Raw genomic sequence first — 19363 nt, 5'->3', positions numbered from 1 at the left:
CTTAGACAACACAGACTTCAGATTTCAAATACATTCTTGAACTTTTATTTCTCCCAAAAGGTAAGCAGTTAATTAAAAACTCTAGTAACAAAACCAAACCAAAAATATTACTTTCAGAAACAAACATGTACACTTGCATGCTTGATTTACACCCAAAACTGCAATTTCAAATTCCAATAATGAATATGCTAATGAGACAATTAGGATTGGCAGTGTGAGAAAACACCTGCACATGTAACCATGGCAAATGTGTAACAAGTAAATGTGTCTGTTCAGGTGTAAGCAGTTTTGAGCAAATTGACCATGCCACATAGAAAAAGTGAAATGTTGCTGCTGATTTTGAAACAGCAGGAGAGAAAAATCAAACTAGCAGGACAACTTAATGAAAATTCTTTGGCACTTCCCAACCGAGAATGCTTCAGCAATGTGCAGTGTTAAACTGCTCCATACCTAGATTGTATTTTGTAGACTCCCCTTCTGCACGCACACATGTTGTTCCTCAAAACAGTGATGTGGAAAAACATTGCTTTTGCTTCCACTAGAATGCCAAAATTCTGCTCATGATTTCTTGAGAGAGTTAGGGACACTTTGTGAATTTATCCATATCAAAAGTAGCTGCTTCCTAAGACTTGAAGCCAAAGTGCTAACAGGGAGCAACCATCAATTATAGAAACCTAAATGCAACTGTTTTAAACAAAGAAAAAATCGTGTTTAAAAAAAAAAAGTATTTCAAAAGCAGTTCTGTACTTTGTCATATAATACCCTCCGCCCAAATCATGCCACAGTCAGTACTGTGGATTACACTACTTCAGTATAAAACACCAAAACCACAGAACAGAAATCCAGAAGTTTTTAAAATCCAAAACCACTAGTTTTAAGAGGTGCTTACTTATATGTGCAGCATCTGTTTTTTGTCAAGGTACTTATTATCTATTCTGGATTCAAAATGTGCAAAACCCATAAATTACAGATTTATTCCTGACAGACTCTCTTACTAGTGCTGAAACAAATTCACAGTATAAACCATCAAGACTCTCTATGCTGTGAATGAGTATTAAAAAAAAAAAAGGTAAAGTGCAATTCATCCTGTTTTGCAGAGCAATACAATGGACTCTGTACTTCAGCATACATTTACAGCATATTTCATAATAGGAAGACCCCCACATTAAACAGTGTCTTTAGTTCAAGGTGGTTGTTTCTGCTTTTTAATAGGCTGCAAGAAATTTACTATGCTGTAAAATCTGAAAATGTCTGGCTTCACTCCAGCTTCTGACAGTGTTAAGAGGTTCTCAGTCACTCACTAGTAATATCAAGAACAGTAGATCTTTTCTGATATCTAAACACAGCACAAGTCTGAAATCAGAAGGTTCATTCTGAGTTCTCCAGCTTTTGTGCAGTCAAACTCTTGTTGTTACTTAAATCGTCGTCGATGCTCTAATGATAAACTCCTTGTATTCCTTCCCCAGTTTGCTATAGCAGCTCTTGCTCATCATCTTCGGATCCTGAGGGTCCTTGTCGTACCTCCTCATACCATTTGTTTGTGAGGGTTTTCATCTGTATGCGCCCGTGATGCAAGTCCTAAGGCAAAATAAAACCAGAACACTTGTTATTTAGCTATTTGTGCGTCAGAGAGGCCAAGAGAGAGAGACTAGTTTAGCATGTATCTCACGAAATAATCTGGTTCTGGTCCTGAGCGTGCAAAGCATTCTGGTTCTTACCAGGAAGCATCAAATGCTCAATCCATTAGTACTTATTTCCTGAGGTGATATTTTTGATGACAGATTTTCACTTGTGTTTTTCTCAACAGCCATGCTCTGTGAGTTTCAACAATCACAATATTGTCTGAACGGCCTATCTTTGAATCTTACTCCCTCTACGTGTCCCTGGAGACAGTGGGAAGCCTGTGGCCTGCTCTGGTGAGTCACATACTTATTTTTTTAGCCTTTGGCTGCAATCTATATGGCAGCTTGTGTTATGACTACCAAGTATGAATCCGATGCTTGCTCTGGTTTCTTGGTTCTTTTTGGTTTTGCAAAAAATCCTTTTGGCTTTTGTGTGAAAGTGCTGAAAGCATGTCCTGTAATTATTTTGGAAAGAAGTATGTCTGAGCAGGCTAGGAAGATGGAATGAGCACACTTTACACAAAATGATCAATTCTACAGCAGAAATGCTGAATTTTTGCTGAATTGGGAAAACATTGAATTCTGCAGCCAAGGAATCTCAGATTTCTAAAGGCTTGGATTGAGAACGGAACAGCATTTACACCTCTCAGAATCCCTCAGCGTTAAATTATCTCCATATTCAGCCAGGTGTCACTTTGTATTCACAGTTTTGAAGTCTCTCTCCCAGTGAGGAAGTCTAGAAAGTGAAGGTTGCAATCCTAGTACAAAATTCCAAGATAAAAGGTGCACGCTGCAGGAAAAATCACAGCTCAAGAATTCACAGGATCTTGTACAGCAAAAGGCAGCAACAGTTTGTATGGCAGCACTTTAAGAACTGCATGGCAGCAGCTTTTTCTAGTAAGATTAGCTTTGGAAGCTCTATTAGGCACAATTTTAGATTTAGTTGCCAAACTCTCGATGTGGTCACAGTAGCCTGTAAGATTAAAGCTGAGTTCAGTAAACCCATACACACTTTAAAGTTCAGTTGTGGTAGCCCTGAAAGGTGCTCAATTAGTTCAATCTGCAATTCTACAGTGCAGCTTTTCATTACAGAAGCTCTATGTATGCACAAGTAATACCTTAGATGTCTCACTGTTCCTAATGTAGAAGTTGCATGGGTGCATTACAAACCTTGAATGGTACGGAGTGAAATGATAACCAACTCTACTATACCATTTCTTCTCTTCAAGAAAAGCCGCAATACTTACTTCTTGTGTGAGTCGTCTGGTGAAGAAAGGATTCAAATACTTGGCATCAAACCACATAAACCCTTTGAGGTCCTGGCGTTTTATGTACTGGGCTTCATACTCCTCCTCTGTGAGTTCTGATAAATGTTCAGATTCTATGGTATTCCCCTAGAAAACACACAAAAATACTGGAATAACCATTAGAAATACAGCAACTGTTCCCTTCAGTTTGCTTCAGCCCGCTCTGCTCTCTCCCTTCTCACAAACAATTCCCATGCTGCAACTAAATGGAAATTATCACCTCAGCCAACCAAGGCTTATGGCTGTATGAATCTTTCCAGTTGTTGATTCCCAGAGCCACTTCCCTTTTCACTCTGAAAGGTAAAAAGGCTTCAAAAATGTTCCTTATTTTGTATTGTTACCATCGCAGAGAGCAGAAATTTCTAGTGCGTAGGTTTTCTCTTGTGAGCTGAACAATGAGTTTACGCAGCAAGCAACAACACTTCAGTGCCATTGTCCAGGTGACTGCTGACTCTCACACTGAAAACAAGCCCTGTATCAGAACATGCCATATCACTGTGTCCTTCCTATGCACGCTTCCCTACATGGACAGCAGGCATAAATTAATTCCAAAGAGCGCAAAGTTCCTCAAACTTCATGCCAAAAGGAGCTGTTCTTCACACCCTGTAGAACAATACCCTGCATGTGTTGTTTGATGGTTTGGAGAAAAAGAGACAAAGGCTCTAGGATTCTTTATATACTCCTGCCTTTAGCACATGAGGTTTCAGACTGGCTGTTAGTTTTCTGCAGTACTTCTGCTTAGCCAGGAACTGCTTAAAAATAAATCCCAGTCAGAGGGATGCTGTTACAACCTTGTCATGGCTTTTGCTGTGACTTTTTCAAAATAATTCCTCTCTGCCTTTTACGATTAATGCATGACTCACAATGTACTAGCTACTTTCCTTCTATATATGACTCAACCTATCCTGTATCATCTGCTCCATGCTTTTGCAGGAGTTGCTTTAATTTCTGCTGATCAATTTATAAATAAATTGATGTAGCGTCATTCTCTTTGTCCCAGAGTTACTTGTATAAATACTAACTGAGCTCTGTCTTCACAGTTTTTTAAAATGACATCACTTGGTCTTCTCCTACTTTCTCTTTACTCCTGCTGCTCGTTTGTGCTTCCAGTTTGCTACCGCTGGATCCAGGCATTAGAAATAAGAGTTAGGCTTCTTGGTCCCGACGCTTTGGCCAAATCCCGATTAGTGCTTTTCTTAGCTAGCCCCATCCGCAGGCCGTTTCCCTGGATGTCGTCCCCTCCCCGTGCTCCCCCGCAACATCACTGGGGCTCGGAGCACGCCGGCCGCTCGGAGCCCAGCGGCGGCAGCGAGTCGTGTGCGGGTGGCAGGTGCTTCTGTCCCCCGGTTGTTCCCGCTCAGCCACTTCTACCCAGCCATTTCCCCTGCTCGGGGTGGGCGGGCGACCAGGGCGGTCTCCAACACCTCTGGGCGCGCTCGCCGCCTCCCCAGCACTGTGATATTTGGGCCCGCGGGCGGCAGCTGCGGTGCGGATGGCCGTGGCAGGGCAGGGCTGGTGCACGAGGGCCGAGCGAGAGCTGCCAGCCCAGGGTGGGAGCAGCGCTCCGAGAAGCTGGGCTTCATTTCCTGCTCGTGCTACGCGGGATAGCCCCAAGCCGAAAGAGGTGCAAGAGCTGCCAAAAGCTGCAAATCAACACAGGAAAATCAGGGCCAGTCGCCACGGCCAGTCGAACCCGCGCCCAGCCCCGGGCAGAGCTGCTCTGCGCCCCCGTGCCCGAGGGCAGCTGCACTTGGTGCCGATGCACGGGGAAATCGCCGGCGCTCTGTAGCTCTGTTGAATATTCATCGTCTTTCAGAAATCGTACATTTTTAAAATAAATTCACTCATGCAAAACTTGCATTAAGCTTGATTCAGTTACGTGTTAGCCTGGCAGCTGCGCTCCGGGATGAAGGAGAACATGGCTAACGTGTCTGGTGCTGGGGGGGCTCGGGGCGGGAGGACGTGGGAGGGTTTTGGTCCTGGGGGGTGATAGTGTTGGAGCACAAGGGTGGGAAGCACCGCTGGGGCACTGGGACCGGGGACAAGCAAAGCTCTCCTCCCGACAGACTAAGCCCTTCTCCCACCGGCCGATCCCGGGCACGGAGCAGCCCCCGCGCGGCCAGTGGAGCGGGGCCGGGGGCTCACGGCAGCAACGCACCGCTCCACGCCGGGACAGCGTGAGCTCCAGGCAGGGCCCTGATGCGTCTGGGCGCCTCTAGTCCAAGCCCTGGCTGCAAATCCTTCCCCGTTCAGCTTTCACAACCCATTTCCCTTCCTCGGGAACGCCAGTGCCAGGCTCCCTGTGGGCACGGGCGGGCTCGCATGCCTCCACGGCTGCTGACACTGAGACGCTCCCCGTGGCATCGGGCCTGGCCGCTGACCCGCCGGAGGGCCGGACCCTGCCCCGCGCTGCTGGCAGGGTGCTGGGCGGGGGTGGGGGGGGTGCCGGGCGCCCTTCCGTCTCCCCGTGCTGCTTTCTTGCTGTGGGCTGAGCTGCCTTTTTAGGCCGTCTCCCATTGAGCAGCTTGCTCAGCGGATCAGCCCAGCTCCGTAAGCTCCCCTCCAGCTGCCGGGGCCGTCGCTCCCGGGTCGCCGCAGCCGCTGGGGGCAGCAGGCAGCCCGCGGCCTGGACGGGCACGATTAACCCGTCTCCTTTGCTGCTGCCTATTTGCTCCTAGCTCTAACTTCAGCCGGAGACAGCTAAGGCAGGATGCAAAGATGCAGCAAATAGCAACAGCTCTGCTCTCCCGCGACAGGGACCAAAGCTGCTGGCGGGGGCTGTGCGGGGAGGGCCGGTGCCCTGGGGCCCCGTGTCCGTGTCCCTTCTCGTGGCACCCCGAGAGCCGGAGGATCCGGGAGCAGGGGCGGCACTGGGGCCGGGGCTGAGCTGCCCCCTGAGCGGGGCTCAGCCCTGCGTCAAGTGTGTCCCGCCGCGCGGGGCCGGGGCAGGCCGGCACTGTAGCCAGCGGCTATCCCGGCGGATACCGGGCGGGAGAGGCGGCTCCTCGCAGAGTGACGCCGTCCCTGGGCAGAGCTATCCTTGTCTTCACTGTCTGGTGTCAAGAGGTGCAGAAGCACCACAAAGACCCTTGCTGTCCCCGAATGCGCTGCCCGGGCCTCCTGCTGCAGCCCGCGGGGAGCCCGGCCGGCAGCCAGAGCCCAGTGCCGGGGCCGCTGGCAGGGATGAACCACCCGTTTGCTCTGCCCCACAAGCACACGGTGTGGGGACGTCCCCGTCACCGCCTGCCCCGAGCGGGCTGTCCACCGGGTGCCAGGCAGAGGCCGCCCCACGCGGGCGACGCGTGCCGAGCCCTCCGAGCCGCTTCCAGGCGCCGGGCTGGAAATCTCCCGGAGCTGGTGGGGAGCAGCCAGCGGTGGACGGGAAGCTCCTTCCCGGGAGACCCAGTGCAAGGCGCTGCGCAGCACCCCTGCCCCGGCCCGGGGGAGGAATTGGCCCCACGCAGGCTGGGCGTTGCTCCCTACGCTGCTTTTAGCTCCAGGGCTTTGAATAAACAAAGTTTGAACAAATTAGGAAGGCCCCAGCTCAGCCTGGAGCGGGGAGCTCCTCTGCCAGATCGCCCCACCCGTAACCCAAAGACCATTTCTTTCCCCCGAAATCAGCACTGGACGATGCTGTCCGGGCAGGAACGCCCGGGATGGGGCTCCCGGGGGCAGCATCCCCGCCAGCCCCCACCTCCACGAATGGGCTGGTTTCCCCCGGAAGGGACATAACGACGAAGGGCTGCTGCCATCTCCTGGGGGCCCTGTGCCTCCGGGGCCCAGCCACCAAGCTGTGACAGGCCGGGGGCCACTGCGTGCCCTGGGCCCCAGCACTGCCAGGGGCCTCGCGACGGCCTGTGGGCTCCGGGCGCCCTGGCTCAGCCGCGCCACATCCCTGCATGATTTAACAGCCCCCAGCTGCTGCCGCGCTGTCCCCTGAAGAAGGCAGCTAAAGAAATACCGTGGCCCAGAGCTAACTTAAAGGAGGCAGGAGAAAAAAAAAAATCTGTAAATCCCCTAGGTTCATCGTTACACCAGGAAAACCCTAAATCACCATTTTCACTTTTAATTTGGTGTGAGAGCACAAGATACTGTGTGCATTTCGAGCAGCATCGCTACAAGACACCATGGCTGCTGCCAACGCGCAGGCAGCAGCACCGCAGCCATGCACTAGAGCCAGGCTCAGGGGAACAAGCTGGAGCTGAGTGAATCAGTGTTCCCAGCTGGGAGGGGTGCGACAGAGCTTATAAAGCCAAGTGAGGCCCCTTCCCTTGATTAGGCAGTGCCTGGGAGGAGCCCTGGTGGGGTGTGGGTTGGTGGCTGTGTGTGTGGGGGTGGTCTCTCTGTGGTGGGGCTGCTTGGGGTGTCCCTGGCCCTGCAGTGCTCCCAGCCCGAGCTCGGCTGTGGTCTATGCTCATGAGATTCATAAGGTGGGTGCTGCTGGCGCTGGGGTTTGACCCCGCTCCTTGCTCTCGGTGCAGCCACGTCTGGCTCTGCTGCCGGGTGGGAGCCCCTTCCGGGCAAGGGCAAGGTGCTTCGTGAAGGTAGGTGGCCCCGGAGTTCTGGGATTGCCCCAGTTTCTGATGATGCCACGCGCAGCAATGCCATGAAGTGCTTTGGAAGGAGCCTGCTGGTGCCCCCAGTTGGTGGCCAGCCAGGACCTGGTGGTCCCCTCTGGATGCTGGTGTCCCCGTGGGGAGGCCGTGCTGGCAGGAGCCCCTCCAGCGTGCTCATGGCTCTATGGTTTGTTTGCTGTGACTCAGTTAACAACCCACAAAGAGATGCAAGCAGCTCCCTGCAGATTTAAATGTGCTTAAATACACATACTATGCTACGTGAAGTGTAAACCTTTGGAAGTATGAGGCTCTTGCATCAAACCAACAGTCCCAAAGATTTTCGGTGGGTAAACAGATGAGTATACACAGGGTTTTGCTGAGCAAGCAGGTGGATGATCAGACTCTACATATTTCACACCAAGCTGGCTCATGTATTACAAAACTGCCATGAAAAATGAAAGCTCTGTCTAATGCAGCAACATCTCAAGGGTGACTTGCCTTGAAATGCAAGCGGGAGAAGGGTGGGCTCCTGCCCTGTCCCCCGGCTCTCCAGCAGAGCCGCAGCCGATCCCGAGCCCGTTCGTGTGCTCTTCAGACCAAAGCCATGTCCAGAGCTGCCGGTGCCCCCGCGGAGGGGCCGATCTCCCCCAAAGCAGTGCCAGCGCCTGGCGGCTCCCCCAGGCCCATGCGGCTGCTCCCGGCACCCTGACACGGACCGGGGTTAAATCTGCTCTTTTCGAAAGGATAAAGTTCCTGTAAGCGGGGGCTGTATCAGGCAGGCCCTAGTTCCAGGCAACCGGGGTCAGTGTGCAACCATGTTCCCGTTAACTTTTGGAAAAGTGGAGCCAAATTTCCTCTTGCACAGATCTGCAGAGGATGCCAAAGTGGGCTGGGAGAGCAAGTACTTGCGGAGGAAGGACTAGAGTTAAAAATTATTCCAATAAAACAGAAAATGGTCTAAAGTAACTGTAAGGCAATTCAGTGAGGAGAAGGATGAAGTAGAAAAGAAATTCTTATTTTCTTAGAATAGAAAAATCAAGTGAAGAAATCCAAAATAGGAAATAAGATGACTAGCACAGAAGAGTCAATGTATTTCTAAATGAATGTAACAATTGGTCACTGACATAATGGTAACAATTTCTGTGGATTATAAAATATGCAAGTTCCTGCGTATCTTGTTGAGAGAGAACTAAATAAGTCTTATTTCCAAGTTTTGACAAATGTATTACACATTTGCTTAAGCTTCAGTATAGCTGCTTTTTCAATAAAACAACCCCAGCTTTCCTTCAGCTTAACTGCCTCAAAGTGACTTCATTAATTCTAGCTGCACCAATTAATTGCACTGATTTAATGTATAAAACGACTGTCAGCAAGTGACTCTCCAACTGGACCCAACCGTCGTGGGCTGCCGGCCGAGGGCTGGGGAGGCCCAGGCTGCGCTGCTGGGGCACCGCGGTGCTGCTGCCTCGGCGCAGACCCCTCACGCAGAGCCTGCGTTGCCCCTTTCCCACCCTGGTGCCTCCTCTCCTCCCCTTTGCACCCTCAGCAGCCTCGTACCACCCCGAGGTGCTTCTCGCCGGCGGGCAGGCAGTGGCCGGCCAGTGATGGGGTTGCACGGGTGCCCAGCCGGGAGCCTTCTTCTGAAAAGCCTTTATTTGTGTGAAAAGCTTTTTTCCCCCCCAAGGAGGGGATGTGCCTGCTGCAAGGTCCCTGGTGTGGGTCACGCAGGGCGTGGGGGAGCCCAGCACTAGGTGCTGGTGTCGGGTGCATAGTCACTCGTGAACGTCGAGCTGGACTAGCTGGTGAGTGGGATAATTCGGGTTTGGCTGAAACTTTCTGTAAGTTTAATTCTTGCTGCTGGTGGATTGATGTGTGGGATGAAGGGGAGGAACTTCAGCAGCGTTTCCGTGGTGTGGGCATTCTGCTAGTCCAGCATCTCCAGATGCTTAAGATTGTTTGCCTCTCCCTCTTTTTTGACAAATTATAGCTTTTATGAAATAATCTTTCAGAGTCGTGAACCAAGTTTCTTTCCCTGACACATGATTTGCAGAGCAGTGAAAGGGACATACGTGACCCTGCAGTGCTTTTCTGTTCCCTCCCTGGGGGGACCTAACTTACAGCTTGTGTGCAAAGAAGAATCTGAAATTTATATTGCACGACTGGTTTGCAACATGCACTCAAAACATGCTGCCCTTGCAAATGCTCCTGCCAACTACCTGACCTGCTGCAGTAACTTCCGAAGCCGGCACAAAACGGATTGCAGCTAGAACTGGTGCAGCCATCAGAGGATACCTTTTTCCAGTATTCATCAGTTCAAGGGGTTGTGATACAAAGTGGGGTCATAACAGCTCTGTGCGGGGGCAAACAAGAACTTGGATCAATACCAAGACAGGGTCCAAGTGTCCTCGGATGTGTGAGGACAAGTGATGACAGTCTTGTGTTGCTGTTGAGATTTCCATCCAGAAGGACTTTGCTGTGCCTTAGGAATGGCAGGTGAGAAGCACTTTGCCTCTCGGCGAAATGAGCTGACATGATTCTCCCTGTAACTTGGGGCACGAAGCGAGGAGCAATGCTGGGGACACCTGCACCCAAGGGACGGCAGAGGGGGACCAGGAGCGCAGCCCTCGGCCTGCTGGCACTGAGCCGGGACACGGTGCCTGGGGACCCCTGAGGACAGCAAGCAGGTAGGACCCCAAATTTTTTTTCCTTATTCATACAGTACTGACACTCCTGCTCTTTCCCAGTTCCCTTTTTCTTTTCAACTTCTGGTGATTGCAGCTGGCCTACAAAGAAAGCCCTCTCAGCGCAGGGACTAGCTCTCCCATCTTGGGTTACTTTTCTTTTGAACATCTCAGCAACTGCTGACCTGCAGTCCCATCGGCACATTTCCAAACGCAGCCCTCAGGTGCCCAGGACCAGCCTGCTGGGCTTGACTGATCCCTAACAACTCCAGATTTCAGCAGTTCCCATGTAAACATTTCCAACCACTGGTCAAACTTCAAGCGGGAATTGATGAAGAGCGTATCCATTCAAATCAAAGCCACCCTCGGCCCACAGTGCTATTCCAAAAAATGGCTAGTGATCCCTAGGATCCAGTTGCTTTCTGCCTCTTGAGGCAGCCGTCACACAGAGCCTGCTGCACGCTTCCCCCTCTTGCACTGGGCGACAGTTAACTCTCCTACTTGCCTCCCTGGCGTTCTCCACCACTTAACGTGGGAATAATGTTGCTATGCTCTTTCCTACAAAAGCACTGCAGTATTTATAAGTTTATGTAAGGAATCATGTAGATGCCTGCAAAGGCCCCACCATGTGATGCCTGTTGCTGTCCTTCAGCCAGGCTTCAGGGACAGTCCTCACCATTGGGTAAAGTAACTGGGAAGGGGAGTCCACGCTTCTCCTCTGGTGTTCATCTGCACTCATCTCCAGCAACGCGCTGCCATGTCGTCCTCTGTGGTTCTGCTCTTCTGTAAGGTTGGGGCAACTGGCGACCTTAGTGGCAGTGACTTTTAAACCCTGGCCCACTTGTGGAAAGCTCCTCTCTCAGGTGGGTAATTTCACAAATTGTTGGAAAAGAAAAGGTTAAGGGCACTTAGCAAGTATAGCTTGAAGCTCTATTCTTTCCTTCTAAAGGTTAAGCTCCTGAACTGCAGATAATTACCACTGTTCTCTTCCCTTTTATGGCACCATTTAGATCAGGCTGTAGAAACAACATATAGGTGCTTTAAAGTTTAAAATGAATGAGTGTCTCTTGGTATGGTTGTGAGTTTAAAAAAACATTTTCGTTATGGTTAAACCAAAGCACAGAAAACTGGAGGTGTTCACTTTCAGCTGGTGAGTCGCTAGCAGGGCTGAGGACAGCACTTGGGGCCACAGTCTGTCTGGGGCAGGTGGGAGCAGAGATTTGACTCAAAAGTAGAGGGTTTTATCCAGATCAACTTCTGAAGAGTTTTGTCAGTTTATCATGTGTAAACCAGACGCTACAGTAATAGTAGTTTCGTCGCTGTCATGCAGCATCTCAGGATGTAAGCTGCCCACATCCACATTAACACATTGCTCCACAGGAAACCAAGAATGACGATGCTTGTTCCAGCCTGTGATTAGTATGGACTGTGTCTGATCTTCATCCATCTTTGCTTCCTTCAGGGTGGAGAGAAATTGTGTTCCCCACCTTCCGCAGCAATGCCAAGCCTTATCCCGTGACAGCGTTTTCAACCTGGCAGCGAAGCATATGGAGCCCCACTACATGCTCTACCGAGCATATGGGTGATACCTGGGAGATTTCCCTGGCTTAAACGTTGGCTGGTTGCCGTATAGCATCTGAGGCATCCATGAAACGCAGCTCTGCGTGGAGGTGGTGGTATGGGTGTTGCCCAAGCCCCGGTGGCACTTGGTGCTGGAGGGTGTCTGTGGACGCTGTGCATGCGCAGAGGGACACTGTGCAAATGGGAGGTGCAGATCAGCCAGCCCCGGCGTGGCGGAGCTGGTTGTCCCGCTGAGCAGCAGGCAGTGGAGGGCCTTGGAGCCCTGCTGGAGAGCTCGGCACCAGGCAGGCTGGGAGCAGCAGGGCTCAGCCGCACCGGCAGTCCTCGGAGGCAGTCGGCCGCTTGCGATGCTGTGTGTTGGGGCCTGGATGCAGGGGCCGTCCTTGCAGCAGGTCCAGCTTCTTTTGCAGAGGCCAGAGAGCCTCGAGGTGCCTCAGACAGTGCTGGGTCTCAGGCAAAGGTGCTCCTCTGCGCCCAGCTAGCTCAGCTTGTTGCTGCCATCCAGATGGAAGAGATGTAGGGATAGAGGGTAGACAAGGGCACTCTCTTTCTGCCTACCTTCCTCCCTGCCTGGCATAGAGGTTGCTGCCAGGCTAGCCAGACTGGTCATCATTTAAGTAGCCCCAATTAGCCCAGAGGGCCTCTTGCCAGCTTTGTGAGGTGGATTTTGGCAGGTGGGGAAACTGAGGCACAGAGTAGGCTTGTGAGCTGGTGGGGTGGCTTCCCTGTGGACCTGGCTTCTTGTCCTTCCTAGCAGTGCAGTGAAGCCGCAGCTGAACCTGCTGAAGGGCTGCACTGCCCGCACAACCCTCTGCAGGGTTTGGCGCATCCTCCCTGACCGAGGCAACAGCATCAGCAGACACTCGCCAGGTGAAACGGGCCAGGGAGCAGCTGGGGGCCTTGGCTGGCTGGGTCTCCTCCTTCCCCTCGCAGGGATCACCTCCAAGCACAGCCCGGGGGGATGGAAAATGTGTCCGGTCTCGGAGCCTGGGGCTGTCTTGGAGCTGTTCCTGGGGGACTTTGCCCCAGCCACGCGCTGCCCGTCTGATGGGAAGAGCGCCAATGCTGAGAACGCTTTCTTCCCCTTTCCTTGAGCAGCGCTGCACCTTTCGGAGGCAAGGCTGCTGAGCCAGGGCGACGGCGGCTCGTTGCCTGCCCTGCGCCAGCTCCCCAGGAGCGACTGCGGGGCTTTGGTGACCTTCGGAGCCCCGCGCTAACAGCATACCCGGGGCCACATCAGCGGCACCGAGATGGGGCTGGCGTCCACCCTGCCAGGCAGAGCGGGAGCTTCCCGGAGCAGCTGCTGCTCCCTCCTGGGGGTGACAGCCTTTTCCATCAGCAGCCACGGCACCTTGTCACGGGCTAACACAGGACTGCGGGACGGGCCGGAGGAGGTGGAAAAAACTTCTGGGAGGCTTCGTGTTGCTAGAAGCCATATTCCAGGTCCCCCCTGCCTCCCCTTTGTGCAGCTCCTTAGTTGTCGAGAGGAAGCCACTGGATTTGCAGTCTGGCAGAACTTCAGGACCTCCGTAATTAATAACATCTGCATTTTGCTTCCTGGTGGGTCTGTATTTAAGAAAGCAGAAAAATCAAATTTGCACATGACACCAAGCTAGAACAGAGCTGCTAGTGCTTGTGCAGGAACGATCAGAATTTAAAATTATTTTGATGAAGTAGAAAATGATCTAAAGTAACTTGAAGGCAATTCAGGAAGGGGAAGGATGAAGTAATATGCTTAGAAAAGAAAAATTAACAAACCCAAAATGGGAAGTGACTGTCAAAAAAAAGTCAAGGTATTTATAAATGAATGCAAAAATCACTCACCTACATTATGGTATAAATTTCTTTTATGGATTCCAAAATATCCAAATAACTGCATATTTTATTGAGAGACAACAAATAAGTCTTAATTCCAAGTTTTGATAATACATTACACATTTTCTTGAGTTTTAGTATAGTTGCTTTTTAAATAAAACAATCCAGACTTCTTCAACTTAATTGCTTCGAAGCAATTTCATTAATTCTAGCTGAATGTTAATTGCTTCACTTAAAAAAACAAAACAAGAAAAACCAAAACATCCCTCGGCAAATGAGTCTCAATTAGCTGTCAATGTATTTTGCCAAATTGCCAGCAGAGGGCAGGAAACGCTCAGTTTATCTTGAAGGAAGTTACCCTAGGGCCGATCATCAGTGCAGACTTCTCATCCAGTTCACAAATGACCTGTTCCACCAGAATAACGACATAAATTAGTAGCTATTTTGTTTTTCAGCATGTGTATTGTGCAACACTAGAGCCACCGTAACAGCATCTAGACCACTCAACCACCGTATGCAGACCTTCCGGTGACAAAGAAGCTCCTGGAAACCTTCCCCACTACAACCAGCTCCCAAACCGGACAGGAAAATCAGTCGAAACAGGTCAGTCTCTGACACTGCGGGCAGCACAGCCTACCAGTGTCCCCACTCTGGCCTGCACACGTGAGTTTTGTTTGGTATAAGACAAAGAAGGAAAAAGCTGGACAATGCCTGCTTGTCTTTGCAGATAAATAGCATAAACATTAGAGAAAGCAAAACTCCAGCGTTAGCAGCCTTAGAGTCTGTCGGCCTTGACAGCATAGACTGATTCTCACTGGGTGAAATTTATCATTCGATTAAAGAAACACCCTTGCTTGCACTGAAGAAGTGTTACTTTAGCGCAGAATTTAGACACATCCACATCCCTTATAGTACCATGATTTGGATTTGTGTATCTTAAATGTTCAAATCTAGAAGCCTAGTAGGACTGATCGGTAACAAAAATATAATAAAATCTACAGTTGCCAGGAAGGGTGAAGAAAGTCTATGTGATTTTTTTTATACGTATTCTCTTTCCTAAGGAGAAAACAAGCACTGATTCTTTTCTGGTCAACACCAGAAACCACCTGAGTTCATGCCTCACCCAGCCTCCCACCAGCGCCTTTTCAGCTCTGAGATGCCGTGCTATTTGCATACACAAGGAAGGAAATGTTTCATGGTTCATTAGCGGAGAGAAGTTCTTTGAACTACCAGGAAGAAAAAGAGGGAGAGCAGAGTCCTGCAAAGAGATGCACTGTTTTGAAAAACTACTTAGACAACACAGACTTCAGATTTCAAATACATTCTTGAACTTTTATTTCTCCCAAAAGGTAAGCAGTTAATTAAAAACTCTAGTAACAAAACCAAACCAAAAATATTACTTTCAGAAACAAACATGTACACTTGCATGCTTGATTTACACCCAAAACTGCAATTTCAAATTCCAATAATGAATATGCTAATGAGACAATTAGGATTGGCAGTGTGAGAAAACACCTGCACATGTAACCATGGCAAATGTGTAACAAGTAAATGTGTCTGTTCAGGTGTAAGCAGTTTTGAGCAAATTGACCATGCCACATAGAAAAAGTGAAATGTTGCTGCTGATTTTGAAACAGCAGGAGAGAAAAATCAAACTAGCAGGACAACTTAATGAAAATTCTTTGGCACTTCCCAACCGAGAATGCTTCAGCAATGTGCAGTGTTAAACTGCTCCATACCTAGATTGTATTTTGTAGACTCCCCTTCTGCACGCACACATGTTGTTCCTCAAAACAGTGATGTGGAAAAACATTGCTTTTGCTTCCACTAGAATGCCAAAATTCTGCTCATGATTTCTTGAGAGAGTTAGGGACACTTTGTGAATTTATCCATATCAAAAGTAGCTGCTTCCTAAGACTTGAAGCCAAAGTGCTAACAGGGAGCAACCATCAATTATAGAAACCTAAATGCAACTGTTTTAAACAAAGAAAAAATCGTGTTTAAAAAAAAAAAGTATTTCAAAAGCAGTTCTGTACTTTGTCATATAATACCCTCCGCCCAAATCATGCCACAGTCAGTACTGTGGATTACACTACTTCAGTATAAAACACCAAAACCACAGAACAGAAATCCAGAAGTTTTTAAAATCCAAAACCACTAGTTTTAAGAGGTGCTTACTTATATGTGCAGCATCTGTTTTTTGTCAAGGTACTTATTATCTATTCTGGATTCAAAATGTGCAAAACCCATAAATTACAGATTTATTCCTGACAGACTCTCTTACTAGTGCTGAAACAAATTCACAGTATAAACCATCAAGACTCTCTATGCTGTGAATGAGTATTAAAAAAAAAAAAGGTAAAGTGCAATTCATCCTGTTTTGCAGAGCAATACAATGGACTCTGTACTTCAGCATACATTTACAGCATATTTCATAATAGGAAGACCCCCACATTAAACAGTGTCTTTAGTTCAAGGTGGTTGTTTCTGCTTTTTAATAGGCTGCAAGAAATTTACTATGCTGTAAAATCTGAAAATGTCTGGCTTCACTCCAGCTTCTGACAGTGTTAAGAGGTTCTCAGTCACTCACTAGTAATATCAAGAACAGTAGATCTTTTCTGATATCTAAACACAGCACAAGTCTGAAATCAGAAGGTTCATTCTGAGTTCTCCAGCTTTTGTGCAGTCAAACTCTTGTTGTTACTTAAATCGTCGTCGATGCTCTAATGATAAACTCCTTGTATTCCTTCCCCAGTTTGCTATAGCAGCTCTTGCTCATCATCTTCGGATCCTGAGGGTCCTTGTCGTACCTCCTCATACCATTTGTTTGTGAGGGTTTTCATCTGTATGCGCCCGTGATGCAAGTCCTAAGGCAAAATAAAACCAGAACACTTGTTATTTAGCTATTTGTGCGTCAGAGAGGCCAAGAGAGAGAGACTAGTTTAGCATGTATCTCACGAAATAATCTGGTTCTGGTCCTGAGCGTGCAAAGCATTCTGGTTCTTACCAGGAAGCATCAAATGCTCAATCCATTAGTACTTATTTCCTGAGGTGATATTTTTGATGACAGATTTTCACTTGTGTTTTTCTCAACAGCCATGCTCTGTGAGTTTCAACAATCACAATATTGTCTGAACGGCCTATCTTTGAATCTTACTCCCTCTACGTGTCCCTGGAGACAGTGGGAAGCCTGTGGCCTGCTCTGGTGAGTCACATACTTATTTTTTTAGCCTTTGGCTGCAATCTATATGGCAGCTTGTGTTATGACTACCAAGTATGAATCCGATGCTTGCTCTGGTTTCTTGGTTCTTTTTGGTTTTGCAAAAAATCCTTTTGGCTTTTGTGTGAAAGTGCTGAAAGCATGTCCTGTAATTATTTTGGAAAGAAGTATGTCTGAGCAGGCTAGGAAGATGGAATGAGCACACTTTACACAAAATGATCAATTCTACAGCAGAAATGCTGAATTTTTGCTGAATTGGGAAAACATTGAATTCTGCAGCCAAGGAATCTCAGATTTCTAAAGGCTTGGATTGAGAACGGAACAGCATTTACACCTCTCAGAATCCCTCAGCGTTAAATTATCTCCATATTCAGCCAGGTGTCACTTTGTATTCACAGTTTTGAAGTCTCTCTCCCAGTGAGGAAGTCTAGAAAGTGAAGGTTGCAATCCTAGTACAAAATTCCAAGATAAAAGGTGCACGCTGCAGGAAAAATCACAGCTCAAGAATTCACAGGATCTTGTACAGCAAAAGGCAGCAACAGTTTGTATGGCAGCACTTTAAGAACTGCATGGCAGCAGCTTTTTCTAGTAAGATTAGCTTTGGAAGCTCTATTAGGCACAATTTTAGATTTAGTTGCCAAACTCTCGATGTGGTCACAGTAGCCTGTAAGATTAAAGCTGAGTTCAGTAAACCCATACACACTTTAAAGTTCAGTTGTGGTAGCCCTGAAAGGTGCTCAATTAGTTCAATCTGCAATTCTACAGTGCAGCTTTTCATTACAGAAGCTCTATGTATGCACAAGTAATACCTTAGATGTCTCACTGTTCCTAATGTAGAAGTTGCATGGGTGCATTACAAACCTTGAATGGTACGGAGTGAAATGATAACCAACTCTACTATACCATTTCTTCTCTTCAAGAAAAGCCGCAATACTTACTTCTTGTGTGAGTCGTCTGGTGAAGAAAGGATTCAAATACTTGGCATCAAACCACATAAACCCTTTGAGGTCCTGGCGTTTTATGTACTGGGCTTCATACTCCTCCTCTGTGAGTTCTGATAAATGTTCAGATTCTATGGTATTCCCCTAGAAAACACACAAAAATACTGGAATAACCATTAGAAATACAGCAACTGTTCCCTTCAGTTTGCTTCAGCCCGCTCTGCTCTCTCCCTTCTCACAAACAATTCCCATGCTGCAACTAAATGGAAATTATCACCTCAGCCAACCAAGGCTTATGGCTGTATGAATCTTTCCAGTTGTTGATTCCCAGAGCCACTTCCCTTTTCACTCTGAAAGGTAAAAAGGCTTCAAAAATGTTCCTTATTTTGTATTGTTACCATCGCAGAGAGCAGAAATTTCTAGTGCGTAGGTTTTCTCTTGTGAGCTGAACAATGAGTTTACGCAGCAAGCAACAACACTTCAGTGCCATTGTCCAGGTGACTGCTGACTCTCACACTGAAAACAAGCCCTGTATCAGAACATGCCATATCACTGTGTCCTTCCTATGCACGCTTCCCTACATGGACAGCAGGCATAAATTAATTCCAAAGAGCGCAAAGTTCCTCAAACTTCATGCCAAAAGGAGCTGTTCTTCACACCCTGTAGAACAATACCCTGCATGTGTTGTTTGATGGTTTGGAGAAAAAGAGACAAAGGCTCTAGGATTCTTTATATACTCCTGCCTTTAGCACATGAGGTTTCAGACTGGCTGTTAGTTTTCTGCAGTACTTCTGCTTAGCCAGGAACTGCTTAAAAATAAATCCCAGTCAGAGGGATGCTGTTACAACCTTGTCATGGCTTTTGCTGTGACTTTTTCAAAATAATTCCTCTCTGCCTTTTACGATTAATGCATGACTCACAATGTACTAGCTACTTTCCTTCTATATATGACTCAACCTATCCTGTATCATCTGCTCCATGCTTTTGCAGGAGTTGCTTTAATTTCTGCTGATCAATTTATAAATAAATTGATGTAGCGTCATTCTCTTTGTCCCAGAGTTACTTGTATAAATACTAACTGAGCTCTGTCTTCACAGTTTTTTAAAATGACATCACTTGGTCTTCTCCTACTTTCTCTTTACTCCTGCTGCTCGTTTGTGCTTCCAGTTTGCTACCGCTGGATCCAGGCATTAGAAATAAGAGTTAGGCTTCTTGGTCCCGACGCTTTGGCCAAATCCCGATTAGTGCTTTTCTTAGCTAGCCCCATCCGCAGGCCGTTTCCCTGGATGTCGTCCCCTCCCCGTGCTCCCCCGCAACATCACTGGGGCTCGGAGCACGCCGGCCGCTCGGAGCCCAGCGGCGGCAGCGAGTCGTGTGCGGGTGGCAGGTGCTTCTGTCCCCCGGTTGTTCCCGCTCAGCCACTTCTACCCAGCCATTTCCCCTGCTCGGGGTGGGCGGGCGACCAGGGCGGTCTCCAACACCTCTGGGCGCGCTCGCCGCCTCCCCAGCACTGTGATATTTGGGCCCGCGGGCGGCAGCTGCGGTGCGGATGGCCGTGGCAGGGCAGGGCTGGTGCACGAGGGCCGAGCGAGAGCTGCCAGCCCAGGGTGGGAGCAGCGCTCCGAGAAGCTGGGCTTCAT

At 48.7% G+C, this 19363-nt stretch overlaps 4 long non-coding RNA genes across 4 annotated transcripts; 2 read left to right on the top strand and 2 right to left on the bottom strand.

Annotated features, from left to right (window-relative positions):
- On the top strand, positions 1-2907 carry LOC135330116 (uncharacterized). Its single transcript, XR_010391898.1, has 3 exons — positions 1-60; positions 1808-1916; positions 2852-2907. It is a non-coding gene; the product is annotated as an uncharacterized LOC135330116 (long non-coding RNA).
- Positions 17-3008, bottom strand: LOC135330115 (uncharacterized). Its single transcript, XR_010391897.1, has 2 exons — positions 2870-3008; positions 17-1578 (listed from the first exon to the last, which is right to left on the bottom strand). It is a non-coding gene; the product is annotated as an uncharacterized LOC135330115 (long non-coding RNA).
- An 11843-nt stretch (positions 3009-14851) lies between these two features.
- On the top strand, positions 14852-17758 carry LOC135330114 (uncharacterized). Its single transcript, XR_010391896.1, has 3 exons — positions 14852-14911; positions 16659-16767; positions 17703-17758. It is a non-coding gene; the product is annotated as an uncharacterized LOC135330114 (long non-coding RNA).
- Positions 14868-17859, bottom strand: LOC135330113 (uncharacterized). Its single transcript, XR_010391895.1, has 2 exons — positions 17721-17859; positions 14868-16429 (listed from the first exon to the last, which is right to left on the bottom strand). It is a non-coding gene; the product is annotated as an uncharacterized LOC135330113 (long non-coding RNA).
- Between the last annotated feature and the right edge of the window lie 1504 nt (positions 17860-19363).

Source organism: Dromaius novaehollandiae, chromosome 16 (assembly GCF_036370855.1).
Source record: "Dromaius novaehollandiae isolate bDroNov1 chromosome 16, bDroNov1.hap1, whole genome shotgun sequence".
Taxonomy (NCBI): Eukaryota; Metazoa; Chordata; class Aves; order Casuariiformes; family Dromaiidae; genus Dromaius; species Dromaius novaehollandiae.
The sequence above is the reverse complement of the archived record's forward strand: the minus strand, read 5'-3'. Positions and strand labels throughout refer to the sequence as shown.